This window comes from Phascolarctos cinereus, unplaced genomic scaffold, assembly GCF_003287225.1.
Source record: "Phascolarctos cinereus isolate Bilbo 61053 unplaced genomic scaffold, phaCin_HiC Scaffold_578;HRSCAF=1208, whole genome shotgun sequence".
Lineage (NCBI taxonomy): Eukaryota > Metazoa > Chordata > Mammalia > Diprotodontia > Phascolarctidae > Phascolarctos > Phascolarctos cinereus.
Window position 1 is genome coordinate 530 of NW_027555933.1, and position 24,703 is coordinate 25,232.

The following is a 24,703-nucleotide window of genomic DNA, read 5'->3' on the forward strand; positions in this document are numbered from 1 at the left end:
AGACCATTCCCATATCAGTCCTCTGCATGGTCAGACTACTGATTTTCTGAGCAAAGATGAAAGGTGAGACAGGCATTTAAAACAATTCCATCTTGACACATTTAAATGAGTTATTGCCACTGAAAAATCAGATGGCAGTAAATGACAAAGGCATCATTTACAATGACTTCATATAAAGTTCGACCTATGAAACTCTATTGTCATATAAAGAAAACCAAAAGAGACTAAAAAGCTCCTAAAAAGTCAAAAATATTTCATTTACTTGCCAAGCAGACAAAGGTGGAAGTGAATGGAAAAAATGGTTTGGATTATAAGTTCATTTGCAGAATTTTGTGAAGAAGAACTATGAGCCGTATCACCTCATTGATAAAGCTTTCATAACACACACACACACACACACACACACACACACACACACACACAAACAGAGAAAGAGAGAGACAGAGAGAGAGAGACACACACAGAGACAGAGAAGCAGATTAAGGAAAAAAAAAACTCAAGACATTATTTGAGTGTGTCAGGGCTATTTAGGGATCAAGGCAGATGGAGAGAAGAAGGAAGAGGAGGAGGAGGAGTGTAATTCAGCCGCCCTTGTTTTAGAGATGAGGAAATTGACAAGATGAAGAAATTCACCCAAAGTCTAATAAGTGGCTGTTACTCATTCAAATCCAGTTCCTTTACTTCAAATCCCCTCCCCCCTTTTCCATGCCCCACCCTGGAGATGAACGCCATTATAGGACATTACCTAGACCAGCTTGACTAGAATTTAGAATTGATAAGGGTAGTAATGGGCAATAATCCTTGATTAAAGGTTAGAACCAGGGTAAAAAACCAAAGAAATGAGTCCTCTTGGTGGGGAGTGAGGGATGGGTATGGAAAAAGGAAGGAGGAGGAGGGAAGGAGAATACATATATTTTAAAAAGATCTTATTGACACTTTCTGTTTCTATAACACTTAAGTTCTTGGCTAGACTCATGTTACAGTGGTGTGATTGTGATGCCAAGAAAGACTGAGGAAAGGCCTTGCATGTGAGATTAATTTCTATGAGGACAGGTCAAGAGGAATCAATCAATCCATAAATCAGTTATCATGTAGAAAGTGCTCAATGTGTGCTAGGCCCTGTGCTAAACATGAGATGTTCAAAATGAGGCAAAAGAAGCTCTGCCCTCAAGGAGCTTATAGTCTGGTAGAGGGATGACATGTAAATAAATCTATATAAGCAAACTACAGACTGGATAAACTGGAAGTAATTAAAGAGGGAAGGCACTGGGATTAAGAGGCATTAGAGAAGGCTAGGGCACTGGAGTTTATTGAGTTGGGGGATGAGGAGGATGGTTATAAGATGAGACCTGCACTTTAGGAAAATCACTTCACTGCCTGAATGGGCTGAGTGGACATGGCTGAGTCATCTACACGATTAGAGGGAAGAGATCCCAATGTGTATTTTACCCTGTCCTAAAGAAAGACAGCAACATTTTATGGTGCCATGCTTTAGTTGAACTCGGTGTGTTACATTCTTCCCTTGGGCAGGTCATCTCTAGAATAGTTTTGTTTTTTCCCAGTTCCAGGTGCCCCATGGTAGGAGGAACCAAGAAATTATGGAAGGCAGCCAGAAAATGGGCCAGATGGTGGAGGGTTGGAGTGAAAAAGATCAGTGGCAGGAAGCAGGGATGCTTGGCCTGCAGAACATGCATGGGGCACCAGGATGGATTGGAGGGTGACCTTCAAGCCTTCAAAGGTTTATCACAGGATCGAGGTGCATGGCTTGTTCTGCTTGGCACCAGAGGCAGAAACTCCCAAATGCAGAAAAGCTGAAGAGAGGCAGATTTATACTTGAAGTAAGGACAAGGAACCTATGGAGTAAAACAAACCTTTCCTAAGCCCCTACTATGTGCCAGGCACTGTGCTAAGTGATTTACAAATAGAGCAGTTACTGCCCTTTTACCCAGTGATTGAAGGCCAGGTGTCTTACATATCTATCACTCTGACTGCATCACCTTGGTAGCTAGTGCTGCTGCCTGGAGGTCTACAAGCAATGTCTTTAAGAATACTTACTGAGGATTTGGAAAAGGGAATCTTGGTCACGTATGGTTAGAGAAACCCAGCTTTGGGGTGTCATTGAATCATTGAGATTATGGCACTCTGTGATTCTTTTCTGGGAAATCAAGGTCAGATTTCATCACAGCTTATGGGTCTTTTGAGGCCTAGAAATCTCCCCTGAGGGAGCCCAGACAAGCTGCCCCTGACCCAGCTGTTGGGGAAGAAGCCCGGGCAGTGATGCCCCTCAGCTGCTGCCTGGGCAGGTTTTTGTTCAGAGCTGTAGCACTGTGGGGAGATTATAAGCCATACTGACAGTAGTAGACTGCAGCATCCTCAGCCTCCACACTGCTGATTGTGAGGGAGTAATCTGTCCCAGAGCCACTGCCACTGAACCTCGAGGGGACCCCATCGTGCAGGGTGGAAGCATATCTAATGAGGAGCCTAGGAGCCTGGCCTGGTTTCTGTTGGTACCAGTGTAGGTCATTGCTAATGCCCTGACTGGCTGTGCAGGACATGGTAGCTTTCTCTCCTGGAGACACAGACAGGGAGGCTGGAGACTGGGTCAGCTCAATGGCCCCTCGGGCATCTGCAATCACAAACACAAGGTAAAGAGTGAGAAAAAAGCAAGTGTATATTTACAGCAGGAGAAATCTCTGGCAGTGTTGTGAGTTAAACCTTCCTGTGCTGGGTTCTGCCCCCATGTTCACCAGTGAAGAGCCACATTTTCTCTCTTACCCTCAGAGGGACAAAGGGCAGGGCTGTCTCTGCTGTTCCTCACTCACCTGGGATCCATAGTAACAGGAAAAAGAGGAGGTGAGCCTGGGACCCCATGTCCATGTGCCTGAGCTCTGAGCTGCCCAGCATCTTCCTCCCAGCTGCCTTTTTATAGCTGCTCTCCTGAGTAGCTTCAGGGGCTGGGAGTGAGCCATGCAAAACAGCTCAGGGGGGAGACTTCTGCCCACAGCAGAGGCCCCAGAGATCTCACCTCCTGGACAGCCAGGCAACCTCAGCTGTGTGAGTGCAGCATTGCCCTTCTGGGATCCTGGGAATGGCGTATCGCAGTGGTGTTAGATCCAACCCTGTGCCCATCAGCCTTGAAAACCTCAAAGATGCCAAGAAAGCTCAGACCACACTGGGACCAGCAAGAAGTGATTCACATATGTGTCCTGTGACTTCAGTGGGGTTAACCTCCATTTTAGCCTGAAGCATCATCATCACCATCAACCATGATTCTTATTCTGCTCCCCACTTACTGGTTCATGGTGATTGGTAGGAGTGTCTGTCTGATCTTAGGGAAGAATTTGTAGCATTAGAGTCAGTATAACAGAAGGAGTCATTTCCTAGTGTTTGTGTAAATGTTGCTGGATTTTTCCCCCCTCTGCAAAATTACCAGAGCTACTGCAGAAAGTTCCTGGTACCAAAGTCCTTTCAAATGGCAAATGGTTTAGTATATGATTTGATTAGAAGAAATTACATCAACTAAGAGGAATTGCCATCACTTTGCTGCTGCACCCTGTGGACCATGAGACCTTTCCATCCAACTTGCAGCTGAAGTCTCCCATATGGAACATCTCCCCCTACTGCAGGGTGAGCTCCTGGAGAGCAGGGGCCGTCTGGCAGCTTCACTTGCATCTCCAACTCCTAACATAGTGATTTGCCCATCATGACTGCCTAATCAATATTTTTGAATTCATTAATTCATTAAAAAAGCACTATAAGAAGCTATGCTTTGGATGGGCCCCTCTACACTAAGGAAAAGTCATTTTTCGTCCTCAATGACACTACACAGGTGGTCTGGAATGTTGGGATATGAATTCCCATGCAAGTGGAGTAGCAATAAGATCCTGTGAAAAGCACCTAGGTGGAGTTGCTAGGTGATGCAGTGGACAGAGCACCTGCCTTGGATTCAGGAGGACCTGTGTTCAACTTTGTCCTCAGCCATTTACTAGCTGTCTGGCTGTGAGACTCTGGGCAAGTCACTTAACTCTAACCGCTTCCCCCTAAAAATAAATAAATACAAGCCTCTACTCTGCCACAGAACTCACAATCTAGAATTTCATACATAAATTTAGGAAACTTCTCTCATGTAGAGGTAATGTTACCCATCCTGCAGCAGCCTTTCCCCAGGGACCTGGCCAGGCCTCCCCTGGGCACTAGAGCTTCTCTCTACCTTTGCTCCTCTCTCCTGCCCTCACTGGCTCCCTGGTGCCTGGTAACAATTGGGCTCAGTAGCTGCTCAGTGACCGTCACCTACTGCTTCTCCCTACCCTGCTTTCCTGTCTCTGTCCCACTGCACATGTCCCACAAGACATGAGAGGCCTTTGCTCCCAGACAGAACCTGGCCCGGGACTTCAACAGTCATCTCCTCCTCAGCCTCCAGTGGATGTTTGTCTCTTTTGCTCCAGGAGCAGATCTCTTACTCTACCGGGATAGTGGGAAGCACCAAGTAAAGTCACAAAAATAAGATATTGTTCATACTTTCACAGACAGAAAATTATTCATTACTGATGAAACACTCTTTCCCATATCAGTCCTTTGCATGGTCAGACTACTGATTTGTCTGAGCAAAGATGAAAGGTGAGACACGCATTTAAAACAATTCCATCTTGACACATTGAAATGAGGTATTGCCACTGAAAAATCAGATGGCAGTAAATGACAAAGGCATCATTTACAATGACTTCATATAAAAGTTCGACCTATGAAACTCTATTGTCATATAAAGAAAACCAAAAGAAACTAAAAAGCTCCTAAAAAGTTGGCAAATATTTCATTTATTTGCCAAGGAGAGAAAGGTGGAAGTGAATGGAAAAAACGGTTTGGATTATAAGTTCCTTTGCAGAATTTTGTGAAGAGGAACTATGAGCCGTATCACCTCGTTGATAAAGCTCTCATAACACACACACACACACATACACACACACACACCACACACACACACACACACACAGAGAAAGACAGAGAAAGAGAGAAAGAAACAGATTAAGGAAAAAACCAAATCAAGATAATATTTGACTGTGTCCAGAGGCTATTTAGGGATCCAGGCAGATGGAGAGAAGAAGGAAGAGGAGGAAGAGGAGTTGTAATTCAGCCGCCCTTGTTTTAGAGATGAGGAAATTGACAAGATGAAGAAATTTGCCCAAAGTCTAATAAGTGGCTGTGTTACTCATTCAAATCTAGTTCCTTTCCCTTCAAATCCCCTCCCCCCTTATGCACTATCCCACCCTAGGGATGGAACGCCATTTACAGGACATTGCACCTAGACCAGCTTGAGTAGAATTTAGAATTGATAAAGGGTAGTAATGGGCAGTAATCCTTGATTAATAGGTTAGAACCAGGTTGCAAAAAACCAAAGAATTGAATCCTCTTGGTGGGGAGTGAGGGATGGGTATGGAAAAAGGAAGGAGGGGGAGGGAAGGGAGAATACATATATTTAAGAAAATGGTCTTTATTGACACTTTTTGTTTCTATAACACTTAAGTTCTTGGCTAGACTACATGTGACAGTGGTGTGATTGTGATGCCAAGAAAAAGTGAGGAAGGGCCTAGCACATGAGATTAATTTCATGAGGTGAACTTCTAATGAGAACAGGCCAAGAGGGGTACCATCTGACCAATCAATCCATAAATCAGTTATCATGTATTAAGTGCGTAATGTGTGCTAGGCCCTGAGCTAAACACAGGATGTTCAAAATGAGGCAAAAGAAGCTCTGCCCTCAAGGAGCTTTCAATCTAGTGGGGGAGACAACATGTAAATAAATCTATATCAATCAAACTACAGACCGGATACACTGGAAATAATTAAAGAGGGAAGGCACTGGAATTAAGAGGCATTAGAGAAGCCTAGGGCACTGGAGTTTACTGAGTTGGGGGAAGAGAAGGATGGTTATAAGATGAGACCTGCACTTTAGGAAAATCAGTTCACTGCCTGAATGGCCTGAGTGGACATGGCTGAGTCATCTACACAGTTAGGGGGAAGAGATCCCAATGTGTATTTTACCCTGTCCTCAACAAAGACAGCAACATTTTATGGTGCCATGCTTTAGTTGAACTCGGTGTGTTACATTCTTCCCTTGGGGAGGTCATCTCTAGAATAGTTTTGTTCTGTTTTTTCCCAGTTCCAGGTGCCCCATGGTAGCAGGGACCAAGAAATTATGGAAGACAGCCATAGAAATGGGCCAGATGGTGGAGGGTTGGAGTGAAAAATCAGTGGCAGGAAGCAGGGATGCTTGGCCTGCAGAACATGCATGGGGCACCAGGATAGATTGGAGGGTGACCTTCAAGCCCTCAAAGGTTTATCACAGGATCGAGGTGCATGGCTTGTTCTGCTTGGCGCCAGAGGCAGAAACTCCTGCAATGGGGAGAAGCTGAAGAGAGAAAGATTTAATACTTGAAGTAAGGACAAGGTATCTATGGAAGAAAACAAGCCTTTCCTAAGCCCCTACTATGTGCCAGGCACTGTGCTAAGGATTTACAAATAGAGCAGTTACTGCCCTTTTACCCAGTGATTGAAGGCCAGGTGTCTTACATATCTATCACCTCCTGACTGCATCACCTAGGTAGCTAGTGCTGCTGCCCTGGAGGTCTACAAGCAATGTCTTTAAGAATACTTACTGAGGATTTGGAAAAGGGAAACTTGGTCATGTATGGTTAGAGAAACCCAGCTTTGGGGTGTCATTGAATCATTGAGATTATGGCACTTCTTTTCTGGGAAATCAAGGTCAGATTTCATCACACTTATGTATCTTCTGAGGCCTAGAAACCTGCCCCTGAGGGAGCCCAGCCAAGCTGCCCCTGACCCAGCTGTTGGAGAAGGAGAAGTCCCGGGGCAGTGATGCCTCCCTCAGCTGCTGCCTGGGCAGGTTTTTGTTCAGAGCTGTAGCACTGTGGGAGAAGAACTATAGCCCAGTTGACAGTAGTAGACTGCAGCATCCTCAGCCTCCACACTGCTGATTGTGAGGGAGAAATCTGTCTCAGAGGCACTGAACCTCGATGAGCCCTATCTTGCAGGGTGGAAGCACGTTTAATGATGACCCTAGGAACCTGGCCTGGTTTCTGTTGGTACCAGTGTAGGTAGATGCCAATGACCTGACTGGCCCTGCAGGACATGGTCTCTCTCTGTCCTGCAGACACAGACAGGGAGGCTGGAGACTTGTTCAACCCAATGGCCCCGCAGGCATCTGCAATCACAAACACAAGATAAAGAGTGAGAAAAATTCAAGTCCATATTTATAGTAGGAGAAATCTCTCAGACAGTGTTGTGAGTTAAACCTTGCTGTGCTGGGCCCTGCCCCCATGATCACCAGTGAAGAGCCACATTTTCTCTCTGACCCTCAGAATCACACACATTTTGACTTCTGCCCAGAAGGACAAAAGGCAGGGCTGTCTCTGCTCTTCCTCACTCACCTGGCCTCCAGAGCAACAGGAAAAAAAGGAGGTGAGCCTGGGACCCCAAGGCCATGTGCCTGAACTCTGAGCTGCCCAGCATCTTCCTCCCCAGCTGCCTTTTCATAGCTGCTCTCATGAGTAGCTTCAGGGGTTGGGAGTGAGCCATGCAAAACAGCTCAGGGAGGGAGGCTTCTGCCACAGGACAGGCCCTAGAGATCTCACCTCTTGGACAGTCCAGAACCCTGAGCTGTGTGAGTGCAGCTTTGCCCTTCTGGGACCCTGGCATGGAGATGTCCCATTGGTGTTAGATCCTACCCACTGCTAATCAGCCCTGAAAAATTCAAAGATGCCAAGAAAGCTCAGTACCAGACTGGGACCAGCCTTGAAGTTGAACATTCGAAGGTTAAGTGACTTGCTCAGTGTGAAAATTCTAATAGCTATCTAAGGATAGATTTGAACCTGGGTTTTCCTGAGTACAGGCTCAAGGTTTGAGCCAGTGTCCTAACTAGCTGCCTCCAGGCAATGAGAGTTGCATAAAAGTGTCAGTGATAAACTCTTCCTGGAGGTAAGTATTCACCCACAGGGGAGTTCCTTAAGAAGAAAGGTTAGCCTATATCAGAGCCATTGTAAAAGCATAAATGATAAGACTTGGCCACAAGTTGGTCATCTCAGGTGAGTGTGAGAGAGGAGTTGAGGATGACAATCAAGTCAGAATCCTGGGTGATTGTACAGTTGCCGAGTTATAGGAAAGCTTGGAACAGAGAGGAGGATGAGAGTAGCGATGTCGGGTGCTTCTTCACCCAGGAGTTTGCTAGCCCAGTGAAATGACAGGTGCAGCCATTCCATCACTTCAGGGGAAAAATGAAAATAGGAATTAGTCAGTGTCAGCATCTTCCTCTGAGACCTGATAAACCTCACCCTGAGGGAGCCCAGACAATCTGTCTCTATCCCCTCTGTGAGGGAAAGACTCAGCTCTGTCTCTTCAGCCAAAGTACTTGATAACCCTCTATTTGAATAAAAATGAGTTTTGTTCTCTGTGTGATCAAACTCAGATTTGCCATCTAAGTATTCTGGTTTTTCAGATTACTGCCTTTTGGAATATTGTTTTCCAAGATTTCTCAGGTTTTTGCTAGAAGCTGCTAGGTCTTGTGTGATATTGAGCCATTCCTTGGAACTTGAAATACTTTCTTTCTGGAGTTTTGTCACATTTTTTTCTTTCATATAGATGATATGAGTTTTAGGCACAATATTCCTGGGACTTTTTGCTTATCCTGTAGATCTGAGTATAATCATGCTATATTGTTGGTCTTTTCGTCAGTATCTATCAAGTACCTAGGCACTATGCTAAGCAATGGGAGTGCAAAAAGAGACAAAAGATAATGCCTGCCTTAAAGGAGCTTACAATCTAATGGGAGAGACAACAGGCAAGGAAGATAATCAAAAAAACTATATTCAGATAAATAGGAAAGAATTAACAGAGGGAAGGCACCACAATGAAGAGGTGTTGGGAAAGGTTTCCTGTAATAGATGGGGTCTAAGTTAAGACATAAAGGAAATCAGTAGGTGGAAATGAGGAGGGAGGGTATTCCAGGCATGGGGGACACCCCAAAAATGAAGTGTGTTACCCACCTCCTGGCAGAGAAGTGATTGGCCACAAGGAACAGAGACACACATTCTAGAACATAGCTACTGTGTGGATTCCTTGTGTTTGACTGTTTATTTCTCACAAGGTTGTTGGTTTTTCTGTTTCGTTCTTTCTGTTTTAATTGGTGGGGAAGGGAGGAAAAGTCAGGGGTAAGTGAGGTTAGCAATAGAGCTGAAAAAAATTCGGTAAAAACTTTTTAAAAATGCACTGAAGAGAACAGAAGACATTTAGAAGGGAGTACAGAAAAGTAGGATGTATAGAAAATGAAGTGTATGGTTTATCACATAGTGTTTTTTAAGCCAAAGTGTAGGAAATGGAAATTCACAGTATCCTGCAGGATACATTTTTGTGTGTGTTTTGTTGGTGTTAAGGGAAATGTTCTTTCTATGTTTCAGTTTAGAACTCTTTTTTAAAGCATGGCCCTTGTCTATATGGATTCAGAGACCTTCCATTCCTTTGAAATCTTCTTTGTCATCGGCCTCTCATGCAAAAAGGGTCACTCACTTGCTATTGGGATCATGAACACTTGTGTCTTCTAATCACATTTCTCTTCCAAACTCCTGAGTATCCCATTTGGTTCTCTCTTCCTTAACATTTAGGCAGTGTCTATGTGTGTGTGGGTGGGAGACTGTGGGATGTCATTTTTTTCCAAAAACAATTATACAATTACTTGTAAATTCTATAATACGACTACTTTTCTTCCTGTACTTTATAACTTTCTTTATTTTTATATTAATATTTTTACATTAAACTCTTTATATTAATTTACAAACACATCCTAGCCTGCTCTTGTATTCTCTAGGGCCCCTTTTAAAAAAGAAAACATATACTTAAAAGAGTATAGCAAATACTAAAAAATAAGGAGTAGGGAGGCACATTTCAGTAAAAGTATTAAAACAACACGATATAAAATGAGGGGAGGAAGGTCCATTTTTTCAACCCTTTCCCAGGTTAACCTTGGTCATTCCAGGGATGAAGCATTCAGTTTTGTTGAGATGTTTGTGTTTTCATTTCCATCACTGCAGTCCTTATAGGTCTGCTTTTCCTCATGGTGCTTAGAGAAGCCAATGGAGAGGCACATGGCAGGGCAGAATAAACAGAAACAAGGAATAATTAAGGAGGGGGAGGATGAAGTGGAGCATACAAAATGTCAGCTGAAACAATATGGCAGGTGGCAAGAGAACGGGACAGCTGTTGAAAGATCCATGTGCTTCACTGTGTCCTGGTGATTTCCCCCAAACTGAAGAAAGGCCCCATTGGTTTGGGGGGAGCCTTTGCAGTGAACTTAGGAAGAACGTGATAAAAGCAGTATCAGAGCATGGGCATGCATGGCTGCCTTGTCACCTGCAGAGCTGGAAGGACCAGACTCCAGTGAGTGCTGGACAGATGCCAATGCTTTCATGACATTCTGCCTTAGTGAATCCACAAATAAACATAGTCAAACAAAACGAATCCCCAGAGCAGCCATGCCTGAAATGTATTTCTATGTACTTTGTGTCCACTTCTTCTCTTTCAGGAGGAGGTAACCCACTTCTTCATAGGTCCTAGGGTGTTCTAGTCTTGCCCTGGTTAGAACATTTCTTTCCTGGTTGCCCCATTTTATAACGGACTTAGGCTGGTGTCCAGCCAGAGCAAGGCAGCCAGGATAGGGAAAGGACCAGAGGTCAAGAGAAGGAAGGTTTACTGAAGGGACAGGGAAGGTCAGGTTGGGGGAGTACCATGGGGACATATAATAACTGCCTTCAGACATCCAAGGGGCTGTGACAATGAAGAGGGTGCAACTTGTTCTGCCTGATAACAAACCAGGGAAATAGGAGGGAAGGGTGGAGGGGCAGAGAGGCAGACTTCAGACTTAAACTAAAGAAGAGACTTCTGTAATGAGAACCATGTACAAGTGTAATGGATGATCCATTACTGGAGGTGGTAATAATAATAGAGGTAACATTGCTGTAGTGCTTCCTAAGTACCAGGCACAGAGCCAAACACTTTATCATTATCATCTCATTAGGTCCTCACAACACACCTAGCAGTTGCTGCTATTATGATCACCATTTTATAGGTAGGAAAAGTAGGAGAAAAAGAGGTTAAGTGACTTGCCATATATGCCACAGTCACAGTTATCTTCCTGTGAGACCTAGAAACCTCCCCCTGAGGCAGCCCTGACAAGCTGCTCCTGACCCAGCTGGGGGGAAGGAGAAACCCCTGGGCAGTAATGCCTCCCTCAGCTGCTGCCTGGGCAGGTTTTTGTTCAGAGCTGTAGCACTGTGGGAGACCAGTTATAGTCCAGCTGACAGTAATAGACTGCAGCATCCTCAGCCTCCACACTGCTGATTGTGAGGGAGAAATCTGTCCCAGAGCCACTGCCACTGAACCTCGAGGGGACCCCATCGTGCAGGGTGGAAGCATCTCTAATGAGGAGCCTAGGAGCCTGGCCTGGTTTCTGTTGGTACCAGTAGCTGATTGCTAATGTCCTGACTGGCCGTGCAGGACATGGTCACTGTCTCTCCTGGAGACACAGACAGGGAAGCTGGAGACTGGGTCAGCTCAATGGCCCCTTGGGCATCTGCAATCACAAAGACAAGGTAAAGAGTGAGAAAAAAGCAAGTGTATATTTACAGCAGGAGAAATCTCTGGCCGTGTTGTGAGTTAAACCTTCCTGTTCTGGGCCTTGCCCCCATGATCACCAATGAAGTGCCACATTTTCTCTCTGACCCTCAAGATCACAGACATTCTGACTTCTACCCAGAGGGACAAAAGGCAGGGCTGTCTCTGCTCTTCCTCACTCACCTGGCATCCAGAGCAACAGGAAAAAGAGGAGGTGAGCCTGGGACCCCATGTCCATGTGCCTGAGCTCTGAGCTGCCCAGCATCTTCCTCCCCAGTTACCTTTTTATAGCTGCTCTCCTCAGCAGCTTCAGGGGCTGGGAGTGAGCCATGCAAAACAGCTCAGGGAGGGAGGCTTCTGCCCATGGGACAGTCCCCAGTGATCTCACCTCTTGGATAGCCATGAACCCTGTGCTGTGTGAGTACAATTTGCCCTTCTGGGACCCTGGGATGGGGGTATCCTGGTGGAGTTAGATTCAACTGTTTGCCCATCAGCCCTCAAAATCTCACAGGTGCCAAGAAAGCCCAGGACCAGACTTGGACCAGTCTGGAAGTGATTCACATTTGTGTCTTATGTCTTTAATGGGATTACACTCCATTCAAGCCTGAAGCACCCGTCCATCAGCCATGATTCTTATTCTGCTCCCCACTGGTTCAGACTTATTTCTATGACTGTCTGATCATGAGGAAGGAATTTGTAGGCAATAGGGTCAGCACAACAGAAGGGAGTCATTTCCTAGCCTTTATGTAAAGGTTGTCAGAGATTTTCCCCCATCTGCTGAATGACCACAGCTCCTGAAGAAAGTTCCAGCCACCAAAGTCCTTCGAAATGGCAAATGGTTCAGCCTCAGAAATTGATGTGATTTGATGGGAAGACATTATATCTAATGAAGAGGAATTACCATTCCTTTGCTGCCATACCTTTAGTACCATGAGGCCTTTCCATCCAACTTGCAGCTGAAGTTTCCATAAAGGGAATGTCTCCCCCTACTGCAGGGTGAGCTCCTGGAGAGCAGGGCACATCTTACAGCTCTGCTTGGACCTCCAGCTCTTTGCACAGTGTTTTGTCCATCATCACAGTCTAATAAGTATTTTGTAATTCACGAATTTATTCATTTATGAAGAGGGAACTCTATGAAGTCATACTTCAGATTGGCCCCTGTGCACCAGGAAAATCTCATTTTTCTTCCTTCCTACACAGATGATCTGGGAACTTTGTGGCATAAATTCCCATGCAATGGAGTATCCACAGGATCCTTTAAAAAGCACCCAGGTTGGGCCTGCTGGGGTTACAGTGGATAGAGGTCTGGCCCTGAGTCAGGAGGACCTGAGTTAAATCTAGAAGAAATTGTAGAGAAGTTCTAGGATACTTCAGAACTAATTGTAAACTAAATCAACCTATAAGTTATTCATGGAGTCCAATTAAAAATTGGGAATGGTGGAAAATAGGTTAGAATGTGTGGATCAGGAATACATATGAAAGAGTCAAGGATTGTAAACGACACAGAATCCTCATGATAAGCACCTAGTAAAGTCAAAAAATTAGATATTGATCATATTTTCATAGACATGAAATGATTCGTTACTGATGTAAGACTCATTCCCGTGTAATTTCTCTGGGTGGTCAGACTACTGATTTGTTTCAGCAAAGAAGAAAGGTGAGACATGCCTTTAAAACAATTCCATCTAGACATACTTACACAAGGTATGCACATTGAACAATAGGACAGCAGAAAATGACAAAGGCATCAATCATAATGACTTCGTATGAAAGTTCATCCAATGAAAGTCTATTGTCATAGAAAGAGACCAAAGGAGCCTGAAAAGTGGGCAAATGTTTAATACGCTTGCCAAGCGGAAAAAGCCAGACCTCAAGGGCAATACCAGTTTGGATTATAACGTCATCTTCAGCATTTTCTAAAGAAGAATCATAAGCCGTATCACCTCATTGATGATGCTGTCATGAAAGAGGAGTTCGGGAAAGAGAGAGAGACAGAGAGAGACAGAGACAAAGAGAGACAGAGACAGAGCAACAGAAAGAGACAGAGAAGGGGATTGAGGAAACAACCAGCTCAACACCCTCATTGAAAGTGTCCAGAGACTATTTAAGCATAAAAGCAGATGGAGAGAAGGAGGAAGAGGAGAAAAAGAAGGAGGAAGATAAAGAGGAGGAGGAAGAGGAAGAGGAGTTAGATTTCAGCCCCTTTGTTTTAGAGATGAGAAAATGGACAAGATGAAGAAATTTGTCCAAGGTGCAGTAAGTGGCTGTGCTAATGGTTCAAATCCAATCCCCTACTTTTTCCACTGCCCACACTGGAGATGGAATGCCATGTGTAGGACATTAATCCCAGACCAGTTGGACCGGGATTTAGAATTCAGAAAGGAGAGTAATGTGCAATCATCCTTGATTTGTAGTTAGAACCAGACTGTGAAAAACCTAATAAATGAGTCCTCTTGGTGGGGAGTGGGGATGAGTATGGAGAAAGGAGAAGGAGGAGGGAGGAGGGAGAATATTTATTTTTTTAAATGGATCTTTATTGACATCTTTTGTTTGTGTAACAGTTAAATGCTTCCCCGTCTGCAGCCAGAGTAGTGTAAGACAGAGCAGTGAAAGAAAAAGGGGAAGGGGAACTGGAGAAAGAAAAGTCGGGCTAGGCGAGTGTGAGACTAACGCTCATAAGACTAGTTTATTTCAGGTGTTACATGATTATATGCTATAGAAAACAGCTTTGTCTCGTGAGAAATGATCTACAGCATAAACAATCTAAGCAGCTAAAGATCCTCACTTTCTCATGAGAAAGTAGTTTTAATGCCAAATTTCATATCTATTGTTTTCCTGCCCAGTTCTTTGTATTGTCTACCCCAGTCAGCCACCTGGCCTCAAGGCTGGGCATGGGTGACAACTTAGAATCAACATATAACAAGTGGAATTAGGGCAAGAGTCCTGGGAGTGTTTCTCCCGAGGCAAGCCTCTATATGTACTGACCCCTAGTCTCTAAGGACTTAGAGATTTTCCATCAGGACTCGGCCCCCTGCAATTCGCAAGTCGCTGTTACACTGGTGTGATTGGGATGCCAAGAGAAGGTGAGGAAGGAGCTGGCACGTGAGATTGAGCCCATGAGATGAACTTCTATGAGGACAGGATAAGAGGGGCAGACAGAATTAATCAATTCTTGAATCAGTTAACATGTAGTATGTGCGTGATGTATGCTGGGCAGTGTGCTAAGCACTGGAGGTTCAAAATGTTGCTAAGGAATCCTGTTAAAGAAATCCATAGAAAGTATGCTATATACAGGATAGAATTAAGAAGAATTAGAGAAGGCTTCCTGTGGAAGATGGGATAACCAGATTGGGAAAATGCTCTTGGTGGGGAGTGGGGGATAGGTGGGAAGAAAAGAAGGCTGGAGGAGACATCGCGCCTGTGCTTGGACAGCTGCACTGTGTGCAATCTCCGAGTGCTTCCCGCAGGGGCCACCCATCGATCCCCGCCTTGCCCTTTTTCAGACCTCCCCACCCGGCGGGCCTACCCAAGAGCAGCCCTGCCACGGTCCCCGCAGCGGCCCGTGCACCCTCCCGGCTGCGCCATGGCTGTGGGGGCCGAGCCCAGCAGCGGCAGCAGATACCAGCATTTGCAGAATGAGGATGGGTGTGGAGAGCCTAAGTGAGTTGTTAGTGATGCTCGTCCCCTGTACAGCAGCATCTCTGCAGAGTGCAGAGTGCAAAGATGAATCTGGGTTTCCTAAGCTATCTTCTTACAAGGTAGCTACCACTGTGCCTACCTACGTAAGACAAAGCAGAAAGAGCCGAGGCTGTCCCTGGTTCCTCGGAGAGATGATGATTTTGTAGCCAGGGATAATTTTAATGATGCTGACCAGCTGAAGAGAGGACCTGATGGCATCTTCGTGTTAACTTTTTTCATGGCATTCCTCTTTAACAGGATTGGGATTTTGCTGTCTTTCTGTCTGACCACCTCAGCTGCAGGAAGATATGGGGCCATTTCAGGGTTTGGCCCATCTTTAATGAAGTGGATCTTAACTGTCTGATTTTCCACTTATTTTCAAGCCTATTGTGATGGTCAGTACTGGCTCTGGTGGATTTTGCTTATGTTAGGTTTTCTCCTGTTTCTCTTAGGATCTACCATTTATGCAAAGGTTTGGAAGATGCCAGATACTTTTTCAACCCTCCCCAGGACCAGAGTTCTCTTTACTTACTGAAGATGTTTTCTGGCAAATGCCTTCCTGCATTGATGAATTCTCTCTCCAGAAGCAACAGGACACCTGCAGGAAGTGAATCAAGACTTAAAACACTGAAGAAATAATCCCCTGCTTTAAAAAAGAAATAAATACTGCTGAAGATCAAAAAAAAAAAAGAAGGAAGGATGGGGAGTATTTTAAAAACAGGTCCTTATTGACGTCTTTTGTTTTTATAACACTTAAATTCTTGGCTAGTCTATATGTTACCCTGGTCTGCTGGTGCCAAAAGTAAGTGAGGAAAGGTCTAGCACATGAGATTGACCCCATGAGATGAACTTCTGTAAGGACAGGACAAGAGAAGTAGCATGGGATCAATCAGTTCATAAATCAGTAAGTAGTATGTAGTAAGCACCTACTGTGTGCTAGGAATTGTGCTAAGCACTGGAGGTTCACAGATGAGGCAAAAGAAGTGCTGCCCTCAAGGAGCTTACAATCTAGTGAGGGAGATGACATGTAAATAAATCTACATACAGCAAGCTATAGAGCAGATGAACTGGAAATAGAGAGGGAAGCACTAGAATTAAGAGGAATTAGAGAAATGTAGGCCACTGGAGTTTACTGAGTTGGGGGAAGTGGGGATGGTTATAAGATCAGATCTGCACTTTAGGAAAATCACTTTAATGCCTGAATGGCCTGCTTGGATATGGCTGAGTCATCTACATGATGAGAGGAAACAGATCCCAGTGTGTATTTTACCCTGTCCTAAACCAAGACAGTCACATCTTATGGCTCTGTGCTTTAGTCTGTCCCAGTGTGCTGTATTCTTCCCTAGGCAGGTTATCTCTGGAATACTTTGGGTATTGTCCAGTCCCAGGTGCCCCTTTGCTGGAAGGCAGCCAGAGGAATAATGAGGATGGTGAAGGGATTGGAGCCCATTGTGGGTGAAGAAGATCACTGGAGGGAAGCAGGGATGCTTGGCCTGCAGAACATACATGAGGCATCCGGGTGGAGTGGAGGGTGACCTTTAAGCCTTCAATAGTTTATCACAGAATCGAGGTTCGTGGCTTGTTCCGGTTTGGGACCAGTGGCAGAAACTCCTGCCATGGGGAGAAGCTGAAAAGAGGCAGATTTAATACTTGAAGTAAGAACAAGGTAGCTATGGAGAAAACAAGTCTTTCCTAAACAAAAAACCTACTATATTCCAGGCACTGTATTTAAGTGATTTACATATAGAGCAGTTACTGCCCTGGTCTCCCTGCCTGAAGGCCAAGTACTTTACTTCTGCCCCCTTCCCCAGGGTTCTCTGGTACCTTTAAGGGGGGTTAAGTATGTCTATGCTCCCTGCCCTTGACTCTAGCTACCACTGATGGCATTACTTACAAGTCTAGAAGGGTCTTCTACTCTCCAATTTCATTTAGCCATTAATAGTCAGAATAGCTTTTCCAAAGAAATGTTTACTTCAAACATATATTCACAAACATATGAATAGTACATCAGGCTCGACTTTCTCTCTCTCTCCTCCTTGTACAGACACACACACACATTCACACATACACATGCACAAGTACACTCAGTATCTCTGTCCTGAGGAGGGCAGTAGCGTCATAGTTTAGCTCAGTTCTTACAGAGTACAGTCTGAATTTCCTGATCCCAAATCCCACGTGGGCTCACATCCCTGGAACCATGGCATCTGAGGGTTTCCTTGCCAGGTTGGCAGGATGCCACACCCTGCCTGGGATCCTGGATCTTTAGACACCATGAGTTGAACTCCTGATCCAGTAGAGAGTACTCCTGACCCTGAAAATGAGAAAGACCAATGACTGAAGAAGATCAATGCCCCAGGCCTAAGGGAAAGAGAGTAGAGGAAGGAAGGAATCCTTCTTCCCTTTCACCTCTTCAGCTCATGGCACCCAGTCCTGGGTGAGATGGGCCCTTCACCTTCTGATCTGCATGTGGAAAGAGCTCCAGCAGGGAAGAGAGCAACTGCCCACTGTGGCCCCTTTGAAGATGCAGCATTTTCCTGCCAGGTAGGGAATTAAGGAAGCTGCCCCCACTGCCATGATAGGGAGCTGCAGAGAACAGGGTGCCCCCAGGTTAGGTGCTCTTGGCTTGTGCCAAGAAAGTTCTGTTATAGGAACATTCTTCTGCTTGATGCTCACAACAGCTCTGGGAGTTAAGTTATTCTTATCTGCATTGACAGTGGAGGAGCCTGAGACAAATAGCGTTAGGTGACTTACCCAGGGTCACAATGCTAGTAACCTTCTGAGGGTGGATTTGAACTTGAGTCTTCCTGAGTGCAGGCCCAATGTTTGAGCCATTGCACCAACTAGCTCCCTCCAGGCAATGAAAGTTGTGTCAAAGTGTCAGTGATAAACTCTTACTGGAGGTAAGTATTTTGCCCACAAGGGAGGTCCTCAGGAAGAAGGGTTAGTATATGTGAGAGTTATTGTTAAAGTATGAATGATAAGATTTGGCAATAAGTGTGAGTGTGAGTGAGGAGTGGAGGATGACACTCAGGCCAGGATCCTGGTGACTGCACAGATGGAGAGTTATAGGAAAGGTTGGGACAGAGAGGAGGAGGAGAGAGGCCATGATGGGTGCTTCTTCAGCCAGGAGTTTCCTAGGCCAATGTGAAACAACAGGTGCAACCATTCCATCATTTCATGGAAAATAAAAGGAAAATAGGAAGTAGCGAGTCTCAACATCTTCCTCTGAGGCCTTGAAAACGTCCCCCAAGACAAGCCAGACAATCTGTCTCTGTCCCAGCTGGGGGAAAGACTCAGCTCTGTCTCTTCATCCAAAGGACTTGATAACCCTCTATTGGAATAAAAGTAAGTTTTGTTCTCTGCATGATCAAACTCAGATTTGCCATCTAAGTATTCTTGTTTTTCAGATTACTGCCTTGTGGAATATTGATTTCCAAGATTTCTCTGGATTTTGCTAGAAGCTGCTAGGTCTTGTGTGATATTGAGCCATTCCTTGGGACTTGACATACTTTCTTTCTGGAGTTTGGTCACATTTTTTCTTTCTCTGGATGATAGGCGTTTTAGGCACCCCTGGGTCTTTTCCCTTGTCCTGTGCATCTCAGTGTACTCGTGCTATATTGTTGGTCTTTCAGTCAGTATCTATCAAGTACCCGCTCTGAAGGAAGCACTATGGTAAGCAATTGGGGTACAAGAAGAATCCAAAGTTATGCCTGCCTTCAAGGAGATTACAATGTAATGGGGAGACAACAGGTAACCAAGTTATGCAAACAAAGTATATTCAGATAAATAGGAAAAAATGAGCAGAGGGAAGACCCCAGAATTAAGAAGTGTTGGGAAAGGCTTCCTGTGAAAGATGGGATCTTGGTGAAGACATAAAGGGAATCAGTAAGTGGAAATGAGGAGGGAGGGCATTCCAGGCATGGGGACACCCAAAAATGTGCAGAGCCACGAGCTGGGGTGTCTGGTTCATGGGTCACCCCCCCAGAGGCCAGTGTCACTGGATTGAAGAGTACGTGTTGGAGTGAGGGTGAAACAAGACTGGAAAGGTAGGAGGGGCTAGGTAGTGAAAGGCTTTGATGCCAAACAGAAACATTTGTGTTTGATTCTGGAGGCAATAGGGAGTCCCTGGAATGTATTGAGTAGGAAAGATGACAGAGTAATCCCTGAGTTTAAGGAAAAATCACTTTGTTACCTGAATGGAGGATGGATTAGAGTGGGGAGAGAATGGAGGCAGGCAACCACCCCCCAGCAGCCAATGCCAATCCAGGCCTGAGGTGATGAGGCTGCAGCAGGGGTGGCAGTGTCAGAGAAGAGGAGGGGGCATATTCAAGAGATTCTGCAAAGAGGAAATTGATGGGTTTTAGCCACAGCTTAGATGTTGGGGTAGGAGGAGGCAGTGAGAAATAATGAGGAGCCCAGGATGACTCCTAAATTAGTGCCTGAGGGATTTCTAAGAGAGGTGTTGCCCTCTACAGGATTGGGAAAAGTAGGGGAAGGGGCAGGTTGAGGGGGAAATTCAGCAAGTTGTTTTGGGAGTCTTGAGTTTGAGATGTGTACTGGACTTCCAGTTCTTGACGTCTGAAAGGCATTTGGAGATGCCAGATTGGAGGCTGGCAGAGAGATGAGGGCAGGAAAGGGAGATTTGTGAATTGTCAGCAATGCAATAGGAATTAAATCCATGAGAGCTGAGCATCTCATCAAGTGAAGTAGTAGAGAGGGAGAAGAGAAGAGGACCAGGACAGAGCCCTAAGGGGCTCCTATGGTTAGAGCATCCAGCAAAGATGATGAGAAAAGTCTGACCAGTATAATGACCAAGGCAATCATGGCTCCAAAGGACCTACGATGAAGTGTGTTATTGGCCTCCTGGAAGAGAAGTGATTGGCACAAGGAACAGAGACAGATTCTAGAGCATAGCTACTGTGTGGATTGTTTTGTTTCATGATGTGTATTTCTCACAAGGTTTTGGTTTTTCTCTTTCATTCTTTCTGTTTTAATTGGTGGGGAAGGGAGGAAAGGTCAGGGGGAAGTGAGGTTAGCAGTAGTGCTGAAAAAAATTAGGTAAAAAATTTTTAAAAATGCACTGAAGAGAGCAGAAGACATTTGGAAGGGAGTACAGAAAAGTAGGATGTACAGAAAATGAAGTGTATGGCTTATCACATAGCTTTTTTCAAGCCAAGGTGTATGAAATGGAGATTCACAGTTTCCTGTAGGATGTATTTTTTTCGTGTTTTGTTGATGTTAAGGGAAATGTTCTTTCTGTGTAAGTTTAGACTCTTTTTTAAAACATGGCCCTGTATATATGGCTTCAGAGAGCTTCCATTCCTTTGAAATCTTCCTTTGTCAATCAGGCCTCCCGTGCAAAGAGAGTCACTCAGGCTGCTGGACTCATGAACACTTGTATCTTCTAATCACATTTCTCTTCCAAGCTCCCTCTAGATTTATCCTGACTATCCCATTTGGTTCTTTCTTCCTTTACATTTAGGCAGTGTCTATGTGTGTGTGTGAGACTGTGGCATGTCATTTTTTCCCCAAAAGAATTATATAATTACTTGTAAATTCTATAATATGACTACTTTTCTTACTTTACTTTATACATTTCTTTATTTTTTCATTACTATTTTTATATGAAACTCTTTATATTAATTTACAAAAACATCCCAGCCTGTTCTTCTATTCTTTAGGACCCCTTTTCAAACAAACATTAAAAAAAAAGGGTCAGTGTTTTTGGATTTTTTTTCCTCAGTGAGATAGATCCATCCATAAATTCCATATTATGACATTATCTTGACCTAAATGTTTAATACTTTTTACATTAATTTACAAATGTATCTGTGCCTGCCTCCTATACTTGAAAGAGTATAACAAATACTAAAAAATAAGAAGTAGGAGGCACATTTCAGTGAAACCAACCAGTAAATCACACAACATAAAAGGAGGGGAGGAAGGTCCATTTTTCCAACTCCTTTCCCGGGTCAACCTTGGTCATTCCAGGTTTTGTTGGGATGTTTTTATTTTCATTTACATCACTGCAGTCCTCATAGTTTTCCTTGTGGTGCTTAGAGAAGCCAATGGAGAGGGACACGGCAGGGCAGAACCAACAGAAACAAGGAATTATTAAGGAGGGGGAGGATGAAGAGGATCATAGAAAATGTCGGCTGAAAAAATACGGCAGATGGCAAGAGAACGGGACAGCTGTTGGATGATCCATGTGCTGCACTGTGTCCTGGTGATGTCCCCCAAAGTGAAGAAGGGCCCCACTGGTTTGGGGGGAGCCTGTGAGTGAACTTAGGAAGGACATTACAAAAGCGGTGTCATTGCATGGGCACGCATGGCAGAGCTGCCATTTACACAGATATAAGGACAAGACTCCAGGGGGTGCTGGAGAGACTCCCATGCTTTCATGGTGTTCTGCCTTAGTGAAACCACCAAAAAACATAGTCAGACAACATCAATCTGCAGAGTAGCCATGCCAGAAATGCATGCCTCTGTACTTTGTCTGCCTCCCTTCTCTGTGGAGAGGAGGTAACGTAGTTCTTTGTAGGTCCCAAGATGTTCCAGTCTTGTCCAGGTTAGAGCACCTCTGGAATAATGCTTTCTCTCCTGGTTGCCCCATTTTAAAATGGCCTGAGACAGGCTGGTGTCCAGGCAGAGCTAGGCAGCCAGGATGGGGAAAGGACCAGAGGCTAAGAGAAGGAAGGTTGGCTGAAGGTTACAGGGAAGCTTAGCTTGGGGGAGGCCCATGGGGGCAAGTAATAACTGCCTTCAAGCATTCATAGGGCTCTTAGGAGGAAGAGGGTGTGACTTGTTCTGCCTGATACCAAACCAGAGGAATAGGAGTGAAGAGTGGAGGGGCAGAGAGGCAGACTTCAGACTTAAACTAAAGAAGAGACTTCCGTAATGAGAACCATGTAAAAGTGTAATGGACGATCCATTACTGGAGGTGGTAATAATAATAAAGAGAAGTGACATTGCTGTAGTGCTTACTAAGTGCCAGGAGCAGTGCCAAACACCTTATCATTATTATCTCATTAGGTCCTCACCACAAACCTAGTAGTTGGTGCTGTTATGATCACCATTTTACAGGGAAGAAAAGTAGAAGAAATTGAGGTTAAGTGACTTGCCGGACATGCCACAGTCACAGTTATCTTCCTGTAAGACCTAGAAACCTCCCCTGAGGCAGCCCTGACAAGCTGCTCCTGACCCAGCTGCTGGGGAAGGAGAAGCCCCTGGGCAGTGATGCCTCCCTCAGCTGCTGCCTGGGCAGGTTTTTGTTCAGAGCTGTAGCACTGTGAGAGGATTACTCTTGCTCTGCTGACAGTAGTAGACTGCAGCATCCTCAGCCTCCACACTGCTGATTGTGAGGGAGAAATCTGTCCCAGAGCCACTGCCACTGAACCTCGAGGGGACCCCATCGTGCAGGGTGGAAGCACCTCTAATGAGGAGCCTAGGAGCCTGGCCTGGTTTCTGTTGGTACCAGTGTAGGCTGGTACCAACGCTCTGACTGGCCGTGCAGGACATGGTCACTGTCTCTCCTGGAGACACAGACAGGGAGGCTGGAGACTGGGTCAGCTCAATGGCCCCTCGGGCATCTGCAATCACAAACACAAGATAAAGAGTGAGAAAAATGCAAGTGCATATTTACAGCAGGAGAAATCTTTGGCCATGTTGTGAGCTAAACTTTCCTGTGCTGGGCCCTGCCCCCATGATCACCAGTGAAGAGCCACATTTCCTCTCTGACCCTCAGAATCACACACATTCTGACTTCTGCCCAGAGGGACAAAAGGCAGGGCTGTCTCTGCTCTTCCTCACTCACCTGGGATCCAGAGCAACAGGAAAAAGAGGAGGTGAGCCTGGGACCCCATGTCCATGTGCCTGAGCTCTAAGCTGCCCAGCATCTTCCTTCCCAGATCCCTTTTTATAGCTGCTCTCCTCAGTAGTTTCAGGGGCTGGGAGTGAGCCATGCAAAACAGCTCAGGGGGGAGGCTTCTGCCCATGGGACAGTCCCTAGTGATCTCACCTCTTGGGGAGCCCAGAACCCTGAGCTGTGTGAGTGCAGCATTCCCCTTCTGGGACCCTGGCATTGGGGTATCTCAGTGGTGTTAGACCCCACTCTGTCCCCATCAGCCTTGAAATCCTGAAAGGCGCCAAGAAAGCTCAGACCAGACTGAGACCAGGAAGAAGTGATTCACATTTGTGTCCTGTGACATCAATGGGGTTAACCTCCATTTTAGCCTGAAGCATCATCATCACCATCAACCATGATTCTTATTCTGCTGCCCACTCACTGGTTCAGAGTGATTGGTACCAGTGTCTGATCATTAGGGAAGAATTTGTAAGCATTAGAGTCAGTATAACAGAAGGGAGTCATTTCCTAGTGTTTATATAAATGTTGCTGGATTTTTCCCCCCTCTGAAGAATTACCACAGCTACTGAGGAAAGTTCCTGCTACCAAAGTCCTTTCAAATGGCAAATGGTTCAGAATATGATTTCCTTGGAAGAAATTACATCAACTAAGAGGAATTGCCATCACTTTGCTGTGCACCCTGTGGACCATGAGACCTTTCCATCCAACTTGCAGCTGAAGTCTCCCATATGGAACATCTCCCCCTACTGCAGGGTGAGCTCCTGGAGAGCAGGGCCATCTGGCAGCTCCACTTGCATCTCCAACTCTTAACACAGTGATTTGCCCATCATGACTGCCTAATCAATATTTTTGAATTCATTAATGTATTCATGTATTAAAAAAGCACTATAAGAAGCTATGCTTCGGATGGGCCCCTCTACACTAGGGAAAAGCCATTTTTCTTCCTCAATGACACTACAGAGATGATCTGGAATGTTGGGATATGAATTCCCATGCAAGTGGAGTAGCAATAGGATGCTGTAAAAAGCATCTAGGTGGAGTTGCTAGGTGATGCAGTGGACAGAGCCCCTGCCTGGGATTCAGGAGGACCTGAGTTCAACTTGGTCCTCAGCCATTTACTAGCTGCCTGGCTGTGAGACCCTGGGCAAGTCAGTTAACTCTAACTGCTTCCCTCAAAAATAAATAAATAAAAGCCACTACTAAGGCCAGAGAACTCACAATCTAGAATTTCATATATAAGTTAAGGGAAACTTCTCTCATGTAGAGGTAATGTTACCCATCCTGCAGCAGCCTCTCCCCAGGGACCTGGCAGGCCTCCCCTGGGCACTCAGCTTCTCTCTCCCTTTGCTCCTCTCTCCTGCCCTCACTGGCTCCTTGGTGCCTGGTAGTGGCTGGGCTGAGTAGCTACGCAGTGACCTTCACCTACTGCTCCTCCCTACCCTGGTTTCCTGTCTCTGTCCCACTGCACAGTCCTGTCCTCATCTC

At 45.3% G+C, this 24,703-nt stretch overlaps 4 pseudogenes across 3 annotated transcripts; 1 reads left to right on the plus strand and 3 right to left on the minus strand.

Annotated features, from left to right (window-relative positions):
- Positions 1-2,336: 2,336 nt before the first annotated feature.
- LOC110204548 (immunoglobulin kappa variable 3-15 pseudogene) lies at positions 2,337-2,907 on the minus strand (annotated as a pseudogene). Its single transcript, XR_013486733.1, has 2 exons — positions 2,823-2,907; positions 2,337-2,626 (listed from the first exon to the last, which is right to left on the minus strand). The product of XR_013486733.1 is annotated as an immunoglobulin kappa variable 3-15 pseudogene (transcript).
- Positions 2,908-11,305: 8,398 nt separating this feature from the next.
- Positions 11,306-11,951, minus strand: LOC110204547 (immunoglobulin kappa variable 3-11-like; annotated as a pseudogene). Its single transcript, XR_013486735.1, has 2 exons — positions 11,860-11,951; positions 11,306-11,635 (listed from the first exon to the last, which is right to left on the minus strand). The product of XR_013486735.1 is annotated as an immunoglobulin kappa variable 3-11-like (transcript).
- A 3,133-nt stretch (positions 11,952-15,084) lies between these two features.
- Positions 15,085-16,274, plus strand: LOC110204545 (NEDD4 family-interacting protein 1 pseudogene; annotated as a pseudogene).
- A 6,352-nt stretch (positions 16,275-22,626) lies between these two features.
- LOC110204546 (immunoglobulin kappa variable 3-15 pseudogene) lies at positions 22,627-23,278 on the minus strand (annotated as a pseudogene). The gene is made up of 2 exons (XR_013486734.1): positions 23,168-23,278; positions 22,627-22,943 (listed from the first exon to the last, which is right to left on the minus strand). The product of XR_013486734.1 is annotated as an immunoglobulin kappa variable 3-15 pseudogene (transcript).
- Between the last annotated feature and the right edge of the window lie 1,425 nt (positions 23,279-24,703).